Source organism: Alosa pseudoharengus, unplaced genomic scaffold (genome assembly GCF_046254945.1).
Source record: "Alosa pseudoharengus isolate Yale_2024_CS ecotype anadromous, Long Island Sound unplaced genomic scaffold, YU_APseudo_1.1 YU_APseudo_1.1_scf_24, whole genome shotgun sequence".
Taxonomy (NCBI): Eukaryota; Metazoa; Chordata; class Actinopteri; order Clupeiformes; family Clupeidae; genus Alosa; species Alosa pseudoharengus.
The window spans coordinates 11,391,282-11,403,781 of record NW_027468689.1 but is presented as its reverse complement, the minus strand read 5'-3'; the positions used below and the strand labels follow the sequence as shown (position 1 = coordinate 11,403,781).

Below are 12,500 nucleotides of genomic sequence, written 5' to 3'. Positions count from 1 at the left end.
CTTGTTTTCAACAATAACAGTAAAATCTGCTGAAATAATTCCCTCCCTTATCAGTCATGACAGTGAAGTGATATGTTGAAACATAATTATGAAAGATGATGACCAGTGGAGCGAGTGACCATCTCTCTTTCTTGACTGAATATTTTTTTTTTTCCCCATTCAATCATTCATTAATTCATTCATTCAACCTTTATGTATTCTCAGAACTTCATTGAGGGTAGTCCTCAATTTCAGTGAAGCTGATATTTTCTCTTAATCTTGTGTTTGACTAGCTTGGCTGACTGTCCATTTATGAGAATCAATATCTCACTTTGAGTGAGTCAAATATCAGGCTGATATATTCCTCCAACTGTCAAAAATGTGTAGTGCATGTAGTGACAGTGCCATCATTCATGATAAACCTCCATGAAGTCCCAACCTAAGGAGCAGTGCTCATAGACAAGGATACAAGGATACAAGGAAGTTTATTGTCACATGCATAGTTACTGGATGTAAGAAATGCAGTGAAATTATGTCTGGTGTCAGCCTATTTGTGCATTTATGGGGGGGGGGGGTAAAAGTGCAGTAGAAGAGGGGAGACATACTTGATATGGCAAATGCAACTAACAATGACATCAATAAACATTACCTTAATGAGCAAATTATGGTAGAATCTAATAGCCTAAAGATACCAGTATTATTAATAGACTATACAATTTGACAGAATTATAACAATAACCATAAACAAATACAAACCGTGACATATACAGAGTGTCTCTCTTGGAGAAACTGTTAAGAGATACTCACAGAAAAATGATCAACTTCCTAATAAGGTGTGCCTGTTCAGGTGAGAGACACAAGAACACACACCCCTGCTAGAGTAATAGAAAACCATCAGAGTTCTTGAGCTGCTGTCTCAGTCTTGTGCAGTCAGATGTCAGTGGAAAGATTACTGACTTTGTTAAGTCAACCGCAAAGCACCACAGATTTTTCTCTACCCTGAAACTTCAATAAACTAAGATCAAGCATGGGTGTCATTGATTAAATGTCAGACTGTGTTTATATTTATCAAGCTTGTCTGATTCTTCACACATTTCCTGGTAAGCCTATGTTCTGGTAAAAGACAAAGGAATCTCTCTCTCTCCGACCTGATAAACAGCGAAGCTGTTAGGTGTCTTATAGAGGTCTTACACCAGGCGTTCATTGACCAACGACCTGGAACTCAACCTGGCTAATCTTGGATACGACCCGTGACCTTAAAGCTGTTGCCATTTCCGCGTGCATGGGCGTCAACTGACAGCATGTAACTCTGAACACTCAGCTCTGCATCATTTGGCTCTTTGAAGGCCTGCGTCGGTTCCCTCAGATCATCGCGGCCTGGATAAAAGAATGGGCAGAGCACCCAGATCCACACCTACATTGACCATGGCACAGATGTCCTGTATTTATTTTGCTTTAGGCCTTTAGGAGCAGGGGCGATTCTAGACCTAGAGCTTTGCTGGGGCACAGGCCCCCAACCCCCAATACATAAAAAAAATAAAAATATAAAAATAAATGTGCGATCAATATGAAATAAATGGCTAGCCTACGGGTAGGCTACAAGCTTCAAAATCATTATTGTCACTATCATACTGTAGGACCGGCACTCTCTCCCTCAATTGTTGTAAGAACCACTATCCAGCAACATCCAAACATATAGGCATAAGTAGGCCTCACTGCATGAATTTAATAGGCTTTCCTACTAAGGGAAAAAATTGAGATATACTTCCCTCCCAGGCAAGGGTTCTATAGTCATCCTGGCAATACTGCAGTTCTTTGTAGCTTAAATAGCCTACTAAAGCCTTCATATTGACTTTTGGTGATAATTTCCAAATGTATCCTATAATCTACACAGAGTCTGTGTAGATTATTGTAGGCTACATTTGCAAATGCAGCAAACATTTAAGTTTGCCATTAAACCATTGATCAAATCACAGCACTGGCACTTTAACATAAATGTTAATGTTACCGTTAATGTGGCAATTATCATACCTCCCTCGTCCTCCTCATCTCTCCTCACTGTTCCTCTCCTGCCTCTGTTCAGGAAGAATTTTCTGATGTCCATCTCTGAATAGTTTATCAGAAGGCTATGTTTAGTTTTACAGTAGGACAGCTTCACAAACCGTATAGGCTACTTTTACAGGACTCTCTCTACACTATACATAAATCATTATTAATTGTCCGCATGTGTGCATGCAGCCTACGCATGGTGTAAGTGTGTGTGTCAGGGAGAGAGCACAAGCTGGTAAACTGTTGCTAAATTTAGGCTACAAATTTGACGCTAAGCATTGAAAAACAGATGCTAATTATGTGGGCAACATTCTCTAACATCGATCAACTTGTCATATTTTCTGTCAAACAAGTTGTGAATTTGTTGTAACATTAAAACAGGGGACGACTTACTCTGCGCTCAAAGTGATGTGATGAGCTCCAGCGGTTTCCACTGTACAACGAAACACTCAGAAGAATCATGTGAACGATTTTCATTGGTTGTTGCATTCAATCTTACCCAGCTACAGAGGTGCTATTTTCTGATTGGCTATTATGGCCCCTTTGTTTTTTTCCTTGTTTGTTTTTTATTGGCTGGTAAGTGACAGGCTCGAGTCATGACTAAAGCAGGCACTGAGATGCGCTCATGAATGCCGTTTCCAGCGAGAGCAGCGCTAGAATTTTACTGGGGCACTGGAGACTTTTACTAAGGCACGTGCCCCAGTGAATAAGGTCTAGTGACGCCCCTGTTTAGGAGTCCCTAAGCTTACTTGGTAAATCATTTACCTTTTTACCTTTTACCGAAAACATAAGAAAAAACAATTACCATTAAATATTTTACTACAATTCTCGAATCATTCAGTTCTATCAGTATCAGGTCCTGATTTAGGCAGAGTTTTAACCCTCCTGTTATCCTAGCAACGTTTAATATCATAAAATATATGGTTCACTTTTTTTTTGCTTCATGTTTCATGACTTTTCCTCAATTGAAGGGTACAACAGAGTTAGCATGAAATTTGTACAGTAATATGTTTTCAATGTCCTGTAAAAATATTTTGTACATTGATGTTCCTTGGGGTCAGTTTGACCCCAGTTGTATGAAACATAGGATACATGAATATTTGACACATTATGGATATTATTATTGTAATAGTATGAGAACATATTGTTATTATCATTATTACATACACAAGTAGTATTACATATAAGCAAAGTCCTTTTAGGCAAGTCCCTCCACTTGGCGGCCACATTGCAACGTTTTTGGGCACTCATTGCCGGGCATCCTATTCGGCAGCGCGTGCGCAAGGCTTCACGACACCAATCTTGTTCCAGCAGCGAGTTCACAACACATGATTGGCACGATGTCTTCACAACACACCATATGATTGGCTCAATGTATTCACATCACACCACATGATTGGCTCAATGTATTCACATGTCGACATTTTGCTGAGGAAGGGGTGGGATATGTGTAGACAACGGCGTTACAAACTAACCCCATGCATATCTATGGAGGATTTTTTGAGTGATTTTTTTGAGTGCAGCCAGAGTTCCAAGGTTCATAAAGGGGTGTGGGAGGGTGGGATTGTTTTGTAGGGCTTTTGATGGTGGTTATTACACTCTTGTTAAGTACCTGTCACAAAAATGGGTAACAATGGGTAATAGGGTGCATCATTTGCCCCAATTTTGGAAATTCAACTTGTACCCAATTTTAAAATGTGACAATACTAATGAAAAGAAAATGTGTAGAATATTAGCTGGATTGAATAGTATCTAAGGGGTCCACCAAGCCTCTAAAGTTGCTTTTTAGCAGAGCCTGTATCCCCGCTCTGGAAAAATCAGTTTTTCATAAATAACTTCCAAAATAATGCATTTAGGCCTACAGTGTCAATGAAAGTTGAATATAAATGTGGCTATTGCGCATCTTTTGGTACCAGTCTGATATCTCTAGCTTCATTGGTTTCTAAAATATTGCATTATTCCCCTATTTTTAGCGTTTCTTTGTCCCAATATCTATAAAAAGCAGATGTGAAGGTAGTCCAGTCATGGTCTTATATGAAAATCCTTTTTTTTTTCATATTAATATAAGTATAAATATAAGTATATATACTCTTTTGATCTCGTGAGGGAAATTTGGTCTCTGCATTTATCCCAATCCGTGAATTAGTGAAACACACTCAGCACACAGTGAACACACAGTGAGCTGAAGCACACACTAATCCCGGCGCAGTGAGCTGCCTGCTACAACAGCGGCGCTCGGGGAGCAGTGAGGGGTTACAGTAGGTGCCTTGCTACTGGTCGGGGTTTGAACCGGCAACCCTCCGGTTACAAGTCCGAAGCGCTACAAAGAACACACACTCTTTACATGTTTCCCTTCCTCTTCCTCAGGTTTGGTGTTTTCTTTCTGTCTGCTTCCACCACCTGCAGAACATTCTGGTAATGTTCTTCTCCTCTTGCAGAGCCTATGTAGTCTGTGCTGAGCTTCACATTACGCTTTGCGCTGTCATTGACCACATGCATGGACTCTTAGTGAATCAAGGCCTCATCTTGGTGGTTGCAGTGTTCAGTGGCTGTTGACGCATCATGGAACGACCTGCAGTTCTTCAAGAATTTGCTTCGGTATTCACATGTTTCAGCAGTGATCTCCAAGAGTGCAATGAAGGCCTTTGAGAGACACCAGTGGTACTTCAGCACAAGAAATCCCTGGCACCAGCTTGCTTGCTGTCAAACCATCTACCTCCTGCACATGTCCAAATGACAGATATGGCTCAGGTTTCGGCAAGCCCAAATTTCCAGGAAAGATAACCCAAAAGACGACACTAGCAAACCTGGGACCTGATTTGTGGTATATCTTTCATCTTCTGCAGCTGGACCCTGCTTTCCTCACCACTGACATCTCAACCTGGCCTGCTCACCCAGCCTACAAGGAGGCCTTGATTCACTTGGAGTCCATGAATGTGGTCAATGACAGTGTAATGTGAAGCTCAGACTACATAGGCTCTGCAAGAGGCGAAGAACATTACCAGAATGTTCTGCAGGTGGTGGAAGCAGACAGAGAGAAAACACCAAACCTGAGGAAGAGGAAGGGAAACATGTAAAGAGTGTGTGCTCTTTGATGTTAAAACATCAACATCATATGGTGGTTAGTTATTAAGAATTATGTACTGTATGTTCTATCTATTCATGGATTACCCATTTGCTCAGTCATATAATATGTTTGTAGGAGGTTTACAGTTTGTCTTACACTTTGAAATGTAAGGTGTTCATAGTTCTAGAATAGGGTAAAGTTAGTTAATGGAATATAATTTAAGATTTTATTGATAACTTACTTTCATGCTGTTATTATGGAAAATCCATGTGAAATGATGAAAATCCATGTGAAATGACAACTGCCATATCTCAGGAAGTAATAAAGATAGAGACACACAGCTGGCACCAAATGATGCACAATGTACATATTTATATTCAACTTTCTTTGACATTATAGGGCTAGATCTATTATTTTTGCCGTTATTTAAGAAAAAAATGATATTTGTATGTCCGTTGTTAGTTGGAAACTTCAGAGGCTCGGTGGACCCCTTAGATATCAATAGAATTTTATAAAATTTCTCATGGAAGTTTAATTTAGTTAGTGTAAAAAATCTATTCTAGGTACAGATTGATTTTCAAAAAAATTGAAAAAAGTGGGGCAAATGATGCACCCTAATGGGTAACAATATGAATTAATCATTTCCTCAGGGTTTATTTAGCTGGGGTCAAATTGACCCCAAGGATAAAGCATGTCGGTAAGATTTGAGGGTAACACAAGGGTTAAGTGTAACATAAAATGCATTGACCAAATACACCTGAATGATGTCAGACATAAGATTAGAGCACACTGTCTTTATTTAAAAAAAAGTTTAAAAAAAAGAAAGACTTGGGGATTCTTTGGAGTTTTGAAAATCAGTAGACTTGAATGGATTAACCCATAAAGAAAAGTAAAAGAGAGTAATCCACACATCATAGATAGATAGATAGATAGATAGATATACTTTATTGATCCCCAGGGGAAATTCAAGGTCTCAGTAGCATACAGACAATACACACACATTCACTAACAGCAGAAAAAGTAATTAAAAGTATATAATATAAAAAACACAACTAAGCAAAAAGGACAGTAGAAGATAAAGAATATACTAAATATACCAAAATACAAATTAAACTAATTAACACTTAATCTAAATCAATTCTAAAAACAGTATCCACATAGTGGGTGATTAATCAATCAAGAGGCGCTTGCAATGACTGAGGCAGGGACTGAGCCTGTGTGATTCTCTGTGCATAGTAAGGTAAGGTAAGGTGGGGGATGACCACCTCCTTGATGTCCCTGTCAAGGCTGCCAGAGTCGGGGGTGGTGGACAGACCACAGCCATTGGAGCTGGAGCAGGGCAGTCAAACCTGTTGTAGAAGTGGTTCAACTGGTTCGCCCTGTCCAGGTCCCCCTCCTCCACAGAGCTGCTGCTCTTCTTCAGGCCATATAGGGTAGCTTGAGGAAGAGCCAGGGGCTCAAAACGTTGCACACAAAATAAAATAAAAACCTTTCAAGGGAGCTATATGGTGTGCGGATCACTCTCTTTTACATTACTTTTGGAGTCATTCCTCTTATCCAGCACCCATCCAAAAATGGTGAAAAGGGATGTGTGTGGTCACACGTCTACTTAACCCCTAAGGACCCATGGTTATACAGGTGCCACAAACAAATCCAATACCCTGATCAGTTCCCTGGAAAAAAGTACCCTTACATCCTTTTGCCTTTTAGGAAAAATGGCCCTGGATTCTTGTAGCCTACTGGGCTACTGTTGTTCTGTTTATTGCCACTGGAGAGCAGTACAGGACCATAAACAATGTTATGTTTTACTTGGTGGGCCTATACTGTGCTGAGTGTACTGTATTCAAAACAAGTACATTATAGTGCTCAGTTGCTTTCACCTTTAACCAGGGAGAATGTGGCCACTATAATAAGCAGTGCTGTGTAGATAACTGTGAGATCAGGCCTTTCAAAGAAACAGACTGAGGTGGGGTGGGGCGTGGTTGGTAGGAAAGGAAGCCTCCAGACTGTGGGTTTTTTTTAAGCTGGAGTGTTGGTCATTTCTTCCCACCCCAGCTCTTTCATAGTCATCAATTCATTATCACAGTGGGCAGACACCTCAGATAGACACACCTCCTGCATAGTTTTGTGATTTTATCACAGACAGCATCAACAGGTAAGAGGAACTTTAGAGAGTATTTAGACCGCCTCTCAACACGTGTTCAGGATTTTGCTCATTGATTCTTGCCCCTGCATGCAGATAATGCTACCATTATGCACTCGTATTATAGAGCATATTAGGTAATATATCTTCAGCTTTTAAAAAATAAAGCACGATTCGATATTTTGCTTCCAACTTTCGCCACTAGGGAGTGCTATATCAGAGTCTGATTACAGTTTCCCTCTAATCTGATCTGCCAATCTGATCTGATATAGACCACCCAAAACGATTTCAATGTAACTAATAATTGCAGTAAGTTACTACGGATAGACTTCAGCGTCCAATCAGCTTTCCCGTTTCCCCAGTCTCGTTTTTTTCTTCAGATTTCACACAGTGACGCTTAAATTCCCACGTCTGCGTTGCCTTTGCACCTGCGAGACTCAGACAATTCTGTGGAGTTTGTGTTCTGTGCGATTAGATGATCCTCCATTAATTTATTTTTACCAAAGTTCACTTGTCAGTGACACGCCATAGCCTACCCATCTCACTGACATCAGGTTACCAGATCACCTCATACCCAGAAGAAGAAAAAAAACATATCTCATGCCATTATTCCTTATACATAGCCAAAATTAAGTATATGAGAACATGGAGAGGTTACGGTCATTTACTTATTACAACAATATTTCAGTGCACACATAAGCTTTGAGAAAGTTTTCCTGTGAATTTGGCCGGGCTTATTCCCTCTCTGCCCATCAACCCGAGTGACGCGAATGAAAGTGTCCCTCCTCCCCGCGGCCAGCGAGAAAAGACGAGTTTGAGGCGGAAGTACGAATTGTCGTTCCTCAGTTCTCAGCTAAGCGTTGGGTCACAAGCTTCCTCGTTTACACGGCTTCACCAACTCTTTTTCTAAGGTAGGTAAAATGACAGCTATCAGGAAATGGAACGTTAATACCTATTCCAGAAGTTACATTGTATGACAGACAAACGTAATATTATATTTATAAACTATGTATAACTTCTGAAATAACTGTAAACTAAGTAGGTTGTAAAGTTGATCCATCCATGTGATTACCTGTTCATTGACTTCAATGAAATAGCCAGTAAATCTCTCTCATTTGTTGCCTATTGTAACAACTCACACCGCTGTCTTTAGCAGCCAACATGATAATAACCAAATATCCTAGTTATAACCTATGGTTATAACGTAAAAACAATATCACTTGGGTCTTAATATATCAACTTTTTCCTTTGCTCACTCAACCATTCCGTTACATTAATTTGTTAACAGTATGAGGATACAGTTATCACTCGTTATCGTCGCTAGTTGTTTGTAAATATGTATTAAGGCACTAAATGCTCAGCTTTACTATGCACGATACATTGAAGAGATGACTCGAGTGTCGGTGGGGCGGGTGTGTCAAGGCAAGCAGAGACATGAGGTAACCTAATGTTCTGACGGACGATGCTGTTGAGTTTGGTGGTGGACGTTGTCAGTCTGTGCGTCACGCGATAGGTAGGCCTGACCAAATCTAGGTAAATGTGTGTGTGTGCGCGCGCGCGCGCGTGTGTGTGTGTGTGTGTGTAGTTTATTATAAGACATTTCGACTGGCGACACAAGTTTTCAAAGTTTATTTATGGTGACAGAGCAGATGTGACAGATTTTTTGGTGTGTAGCATAGACCTAACCTAGGTCAAATTGTTTGGGCAGTATACCATGTTTAAAGTGGCGCCATTGGCTGAATTTAACCTATGGAAATGCCAACGCAAATGACAGGTTATGACAGTATGTGTAAGTGCCATTGTAGAACTTGGTTGAAGTGCAGTTACACATTTTACCATTTTATGTGTTAACTGGCAGGAGAGGCATGGGAGGGGGGGGGGGGGACCTTCATATGTGAGTGAGCATGGACATCAGTTGTTTGTTTACCTGGCCAAAAATGTACTACCGGAAGGATCTGCATTGCTGGGGCATGTGTGTGATTATGTGTGTCTGTATGACTGCCGTGTCTGTTTGTGTTTGTGTCTGCATGACTGCCGTGTGTGTGTGTGTGTGAGCATGTGTGCATGTGTGCATGCGTGCGTGTGTGTGTGTGTGTGCGCGTTTGTGCGTGTGCGTAGAGTATTGGAGCGGGGGGTCAGGGCCAGGTGTTGGCCAGGTGTTGACTCCACGCCTTGCCCTGTGGTGCCGTCCTTGCCCCATCAAACAGGTGTTCTCACTGAAGTTAGTACAACAGGGCTGGGCTGTGGTTTGGATGTAAGGGTGCCTTCAGGGTTGCTTTACTCAGTGCAGTGGTACATGCCTGTAACTGCAGAACAACCCGTTATTTGCATGTGTCTTGCTGCGGTAGATGTGTTTTAAGTTTTGGTTTAAAAATAAAAAAACAAACAAAAAAAAAAAAAAAAAAATTTTGTTGCGGATTAAGCCGACAAATCAGCATAAGTGTTCTTCTCTTCTGTACAAAGGCGTACACTGACAACGAAACACGTCAAGCAGACATGAGCCTGGTGAAATATGTGACACAGTGTCAGTAGTTCAGTCGTGTCAGAGCACGGACCACTTCTGCTTCGATACTGAAAACTCGTCAAAATTCCGGAATCGACGCGGAGCTCCAGTCCTGCAGCATACGGTCTAGCTGTCCTTTTTCCAACATCATCATTCATCAGGGGATGTGGAATTACAGCCCAGACTCCTGGTAGTTCACTTCTGTCATCACCCGCACCCATTTACAGGCTCTATAATTAGTACCATTTTATCGTGAAAATAGGATATAGGAACATGACAACCCTCCCCCTGATCCAGTTGTAGTCCCAACATTATATACTTCACATTGCTATTTGTGTTTTGTTTTTTTGGCTTTGGTCATAAATCCAACACAGACGGTCAAAGTCAGGCACTGCCAAATGCATTCAGCCTCACACACGCTTTTTTTGCGAGAAACATGGCATTCGTTCTTGTCTGGCATGGATGCCACTGGCTGACTGAGTGCTAACACTTTCGGAGGGATTCCAGTCTTTCCATGGGTGTGCCTCTGGCATCTCCCGTTCAGCTCTGCTGCTTGGTCCAGTGTGAACCTGCACACAGGGAGGCCGACGCTGTTGACAGGGCAGTCTGAAGACTTGCCAGTTTCCACACAGCCTGAGAGACCATTACGCGCATGGTGACAGGCAGTCACCTGAAGCCATTGTTTTCAAGTCTGTTTTTGAGGCAGGGGCCCTTAGAAGTTAAGAACTTTACTTTGAATGAAAGGCAGCTCGTTAGACCAGCTCTGCTCTCTCTGGAGGCTATCCCTGCAACAGGATGCAAGCAACAGACACAGTGTAGCCATCTTGGTGGATGTCATGAACAAAAGGTTGTGAAGGTCATTTTAGCTAGAGTGTTTAAAAATAAATATCCATTTTGTTTTTCTTTGTCTGTGAGAAATAGTGTGGTTATGGTTGATAGAAAAACAAATTGAAGATAGGAAGCACCTTGAAGAAAAGAAATGGGTTTTTGGCTGTATCCATGATGTTAACGAGCTCCAAGAGAGAGAGAGGAAAAACATATTCATATGGTCTTTTTTTAACAGCTACCCCACACACAGACTTGCAGTTATGGGTAGTTTCGCAATCAGGGTAAGCACTGCAAATTACGCAAATATACTGTATGTCTGTGCACCTCAAAATATATGATTAAATATATATTTCTAATGAGTGTGATTTGCTGCACCTGGGCAATTGAAGACAAGTGCAAAAATACCACATTTTAATTGAATTTCAAGAAAGTTTGATTATTTCAGCCTGAAACAGACATCTTACCTTGAATACAAAACTTAACCACATGAACGTTTCCACGAAAGTAGAAACCTGTTTGAAAGTGGACACTTTCCTTAGGAGTGGTCCTTAGAATGCTCTTCATGGCATAATATCATGGTTGGTTTGTTCAACCCAACCCAGTCATTACTGTTTACGAAGCAGAGAGAGCGGGCAGTGGCCTACCCGACAGTGAGGTCAGATAAACCATCCATCACCAGAGCTTGACAGACAGATGTGTGCAAGTGTTGAAGCTGCCCATAAAAATCCACTCCCAGGCCATTTTCTCTTTCACTGATGTCACTGAATGTTATCAGCTGCTATTTTTTTTTATCAGAAACCTGATTTTTTTCTGGGTTAAAAATGAATAAATTAAAATAAATTAAACATTAAGCCACACATAGTTTATCATTGCTATTGCGAATAGTAACATGATGGTGTATGTTACTATTCACAATAGTAATGATAAACTATGTATACAATATTTACAAACACATTAACACATGTGTACAGATTTGTCTTGTAACCATTACATCACTTACTTATAGGATATCGCTGGCTCTGCAATATTTGTTTGTCTTAACTGATCTTGAATTTCCCCTTGGGGATCAATAAAGTATCTATCTATCTATCTATCTATCTTGTGGAATAGATAAGGTGGTTTGATGATCTAGAATTTGACTGAAAGTCCTCGCCAGTGTAGCAGGTGTCATCACAGATTGTGGTTCTTTGCCTCTTTGAAAATAATTATTTCTCTGACCTAACTAAACTAAAATGGGTTACTTTAAGTGAGTGTGCCTGGTCTAGTGGCCACTCCCAGCGGTCTAGAGACCTCTGGTACGTGTGGACCGCTGGGACACCAGTAAACAGACTAGGGCCCATTCTTTTCTGTAATGACTCATAAATCAGTGACTTATTCAGGTCTGAACTCTGAACCTGACATTTGGTGAGAAATTGGGCTTGTGCAGTGCATTTCACTAGCTGAGGGTTTGCCTCAGGCCTTGAGGAAAGCCTCTTGGGAAAGAGGGTTCCCTTGGTGTTTAAATAATGGGGCAAATTAACTTAGTATAGATGTAGAGTTGATTTGTGGTATGTTTTTACATTCAAGTACAGCACATCAACACTCTGGAAAAATTTAAAACATGTTTAAATGACATGGGTCATAGGGTGTGGTATTCAAATCCCCCTACATAACTGTTATTACTGCTATTTAAGTCATTATGTGTCTAAAACTTATCTTTCTTATCGTTCTTATTATGATCCTATTTTCCAGCCTGTCTTAGTTCAGTTAGCCTGACGAGCCAAACCCACATTAAAATGTAGGGTCTGGAGACTCACCGTTGGCAGTGCTCAGTCCGAGGGGCGGGATAATCGGTTGTCTTTCAAATTCCCTCTGCACGCAATAGGACAGCGCTACAACTCATGAGTCCCGTGTGTTTTCCCACCAGCGGAGCTAGTTGGCTAGTTCAAACC

General features: G+C 40.9%; 1 protein-coding gene across 2 annotated transcripts in view; it reads left to right on the top strand.

Annotated features, from left to right (window-relative positions):
• Positions 1-8,059: 8,059 nt before the first annotated feature.
• pdlim5b (PDZ and LIM domain 5b) overlaps positions 8,060-12,500 on the top strand; it is a 77,527-nt gene continuing 73,086 nt past the window's right edge. For both annotated transcript variants that reach the window (XM_076303137.1, XM_076303135.1), the window contains exon 1: positions 8,060-8,149. The gene's annotated coding sequence lies outside the window, so the exon portion shown is untranslated. The remainder of the gene's footprint in view (positions 8,150-12,500) is intronic.